Raw genomic sequence first — 4,796 nt, 5'->3', positions numbered from 1 at the left:
AAAAAAAAAAAAAAAAAAAAAAGAGGAGAAGCTCAAGTGGTGCAGATAGAGGGGAGCTGGGCTGCGGGAAGGGAGCGCCAAGGCCCCGCGAATGGGAAACAAAAGGAGCCCGGAGCAGCCAGGCTCTGCCCTTCAAGCAGAGGGAAGGGTGCTGCTCCCCATCTCCCTGTGCCTGCTTTCAGTTCTGGCCTTTCTCCCTGTTTTCTTTCTATTCTTTTTTCCTCTCATGCGCCCCCCCCCCCTCCAATCCCCTCCCGTTTTCTTTTATTCTTCTTTTATTTTTTTTTTTTTATTCCTTTCTCAGGATATGAGGGGATGTTTAGAAAATCTGCTGCCCACGCCAGCAGCTGACTCATGTTTTTATTAAAGAAGGCCTGTGCCGAACTGACTCTGTGTATTCCCTCTGGACTCCTGCCCTGGCCGGGCCAGCACTGCCCCCCTTCGGCCCCACAGCCTCCAGCCAGGCATTGAGACCACCAACACATGCCAACGACGCTCCTGGGGGAGCATCCTCTGGGGGACCTTGGAGTGGTGGGTTGGTTGTTTTTGGAACGGGGAATAAAAGATAATGTACAACTGGGATGCCCTGGTGTGGGATGCTGGGGATGTGGGGATGGTGGTGGCTGGATGGGGTTGGTTTGTGTGCTTAGGGGTATGGATGTGTCCTGTGCTGCTCTGTGCCCCAGGAAGGAGCCCAGCCATCCTGACATCTTCCTGTCGTACCTAACAGCTCCCACCTCTGCCTCGGCCATCCCATCCCATCCCCTCAGCACCCTTGTGCTGAATGCCCATGATGTGCGTGGTAATGTGTCTGCATAGATCCCTCCACACACTTTGGTGAGCTCAACCCAATTTTGATGGACACAAATATAGTTTGTCTGCACTGGGATTTTTAGCAATTTGTTTTGTCTTTATGACAAAGTATAGAGTCCTTCTGGATGGAAACTGTCTTCCGAACTACCCGTTCTTGTCCTGTTTCTGCCTTGGGGATGTGCTTTATTCTGATCCAAGTATAAAAATACTGTGAAAATGCAGCATCTCTCATGAATGAGTTTTCCTGAGAAGATGCCCTTCTTTCTTCTTTTTTCTCTTCCAAGAATGAAAAGCCCTTCCTGTAAAGACAGCACTGCTGAGATCTGAGGTTAGATTGTTTGCAAGGCACCATCCCCTTCCATCCTGCTGGTCCAACGCGGCACAATGGGCACAGCTAATGATTGCCCAGCCCTGGAGATTGCTGCTTATCTCCACTTATCTCAGCACGCACTCTTCACCAGTGAGCAGCCAAATGTAAGGGTTTTCTTTGGAGATCTCTTTCTTTTGGCAGAGGACAAGGAGATCCTGGCTGGTGGCATCCTTGGTTGTTGGCATTCAAGGGGGATCCGTGTTCTGGTGGGGCTCAGAGCTCACGCTGGCACTTTGCCATGCAGAAGAGTTCCCAAGAGATGGCTCATATGGGCATGTGGCTCTTTGTGAGGCCCTTCTCAAGGGATAAGGACATGCAGGGTGGGTCCCTCCGTGGGGGTCCGTGTTCTGCTGGGAACAGCTCAGCAAAGCCATTTCCCAACAACAACCCCATTCTCGGAACAGAAGAGGGAAAAACCTGATGGTGCAATCCTGCTGGGTCCTTTGTGCTGGGGATGGGCTCCAGGCACAAACAGGTCACGCAGATCTTTCTTTTCCTGCCTGCAAATGGACGACCCCGTGAACAACGCGGGCACTCAATCTTGCCAGGAATCAGCCAGGGTCGAAGAGTGATGCTTTGGGATGCTGCGAGCACACGGCGCTGCACGTCTCCAGCCAGCAGCAGGGGCTGGCGCTGAGTTTGGGGTCACAGCAGCTCCTGGGAAAGGCCAACCCAAAGGAAGCCCCAACGCCGGAGGGACTCGCGCCTGCGAGCGTGTGGGTGGAGGGGAGCAGCTCGCTGACCCCTGCTTTGCTCACCTCTATTTTAGGCTCCTGCACCTCCGTTCGTGGCACTTGCAGGACTTAGTGGTTCCCCCAGGACTGGGACAGCTGCAGGGAAGGCTGCCAGAGTTGCTCTCTGAGGGGGTTTGCAGACTGCAGCAAGGCCAGATAAGCAGTGTTAGTGCTAATGAGGGAGAGGAATGCTCCGTGGGGTTTGCACTGCTCGGGCATCACCAGGATCACAGCATCTTTGTGATCTCCATCACAGGTTGAGATGGAAACCTAAGAAAGAGCATAAGAAGGGCCACTCGAACCAGGTGATTTGGCAGAGTTAGCAATGAGTCCCCTTTGCCCACAAGTGGGAGGCAGGTAGGAAAGAAGCAGCAGATGATAGACTCATAGAATTGATTGAGTTGGAAGGAACCTCCAAAGGCCATCTGGTCCATCTGCCCAGCAATGAGCAGGGACACCACAGCTCCATCAGTGCTCAGAGCCCCATCCCCGGAGACACTCAGTGTCAGGCTGCATGGGCTGTAGGTATCCCTGCTCATTGCAGGGGAGTCAGACCAGATAGACTTTAAAAGCCCCTTCCAAATCAAACGATTCTATGATTCTATGACTCACTCTGATGTAGTGGAGGTGCAGTGTTGTGTTCCTACAACCACTATCTGTCACCTCCCTGGGGTTCAGGCGCTGTGATTAGGCAGTGGCAGAGGATGCTGCCCCACTGCTTCCCCTCCTCGCAGCCTTTCCGCCCCTATCCCACGCACTTTCCTCACCCCCACGATGAGCCCCGGTGTTAAATGTGCAGCACAGAGCTCTGGAGGCAGCAGCAGGCTGGGGGGTGAATACTAATAGCAGTGAGTCCACTCGTCCCAGACTTTCCCACACATCTGCAGCCACTTAATGTGGGAATCGTTAACCCTCTGCTGACAGCCTGAACAAGGAGGAAGGAGTGAGTTTCCCCCACCTCCAACCACTGCTGGGACACCACGTTGCCTCCTCAGGCATCTCCCCATCCTGCTGAAACCACAGCAGAGATTCCGAACAAGCCAGGTGCAATGCAGGGCTTGGCTTCCTGTGGGGAATGCCTCCTCCCCGGAGCAGGGGCAGTACTCTGCCCTACAGAGCTCCATTCCTGACGGCCTGGCCCTGGGAACCTCCCTTTCTGGCCCTTCTGCTTCCAGGAGATGGCATCACTCGATCATGGATAGCAGTGCTGAGCCCTGGGGAAATCCTGGCTGCTCCTCTTCTCCCTGCATCAGTTCGGTTTCCACCGGGAATCTCAGGTGGGGAGGGCTGAAAGGAGCCCCCCCAGCTGGGTGGGTGCTGAGGGTCTCTGGGTGGGTGCAGAGGGTCCATATGGGGTTTTGCTGCCCCTGACCTGCTCTCCTGTGGGACCCCAGGGTAGGTGATGTCCCACCAAGCTGAACACCAAGGGGCCCCCCTGATGGGGACAGTGGTCACAGGGTCTCTGCAGGGCCGCCCTCCACTCATAGCCATGAAAGGCTCTTCCCTGGCATCAGTTTTTCCAGCCACAATCCCCTCTGGCAATACATAGGCCAAAGAGGAGGAAAAGAGGGAAGTTATCACTGGTGGATCTTTATGGCCCAATTGTCATCCCCTGTCCACCCTGGAGCTGGTGGCACGCTGCTAGCAGGCACCTGGCTGTGCTGAGCCCTTCACCTGCTCTGTGCTGAGCCCTTCACCTGCTGCAGGAGGGTGCAGGTAGGATGCTCATAGACCCATGGAGCCCTGCACCCACAGCCCAGCTATGGCTGAGACATGCCCAGTAGCAGCAGGAAAGCGCTTGTGTGCCGCATGCACTGAGCTCCTCAAACACAGCAGCTTTGCTGGATTTGTTACCATTTTCCTTTTAACCCCATGAATCTGGAAAGCAATCCCACCTTCAAACCTCTTCACAGATTCATAGCTACAATTGCAAAAAACTGTGAAAGTTTGCTGTTTTATCCTCTTCTCTCAATTGCATCTTAAATCCTCTTTCCCTTCCCTTCCCTTCCCTTCCCTTCCCTTCCCTTCCCTTCCCTTCCCTTCCCTTCCCTTCCCTTCCCTTCCCTTCCCTTCCCTTCCCTTCCCTTCCCTTCCCTTCCCTTCCCTTCCCTTCCCTTCCCTTCCCTTCCTTTCCCTTCCCTTCCCTTCCCCATACACTGGGACCGTGCAGAGGTGACCAGCAATGTGCTGTGACCTCAGTCCCTCATCCCCTCTGGAGCCTGGCCTGCCTGGTGACAAGTGGATGGCCTCTGCTTGGGGACAGACGTGCTTTTGGGGCATGCATCCATAGAATCATAGAATATCCCAATGGAACTCATAAGGATCATTACGTCTGGCTCTGTCTGTCTGTCCATCCTGCTTTCTGTGGCTGGGCTGAACTTGGCTATGGGGCTCGAGGGATGGGTTTGCCCCCCAGATGCTATGAATGGAGAGGGACCCAGAGCCACCTGTTCCCACCAGCCCCATTTCCAAAACAGACAGATGCAGTGGAAAGCAGTGCTGGGGTTTGGTGTCCCCGTCAAGGGTGATCGAGCAATTCCATTCAGCAGTTTATGGGTGATTCAATCCTTCAGCCAGGATTTGATGTGAGGGCTCAGCCCAAGCTGCCCTTCTCCTGGAGCACACATGGGTTTAGGGACAGGGTGACCTCCTTTGGGGTGTCTTCAAACACAATACCAGCTATGCCACACTGTCCCAAAACCAGCTGGCATAAAGAGACCACAGCTGGTGGCATGGGGACAGCCCGTGCTGGTAACCACAGAGGGAACGCGGGGCGGTGGGAGGTTCGGATCGCCCCGCACCGCCGGGGTTCCTGCACTTTGAAATGCAACCCTGCCTTTCAATGCAAATGCTGTGAGAGGTTGGGCCCAATAAAAGCC

Source organism: Meleagris gallopavo, chromosome 15 (assembly GCF_905368555.1).
Source record: "Meleagris gallopavo chromosome 15, MGAL_WU_HG_1.1, whole genome shotgun sequence".
NCBI lineage: Eukaryota > Metazoa > Chordata > Aves > Galliformes > Phasianidae > Meleagris > Meleagris gallopavo.
Note: the sequence above shows the minus strand (reverse complement) of the source record.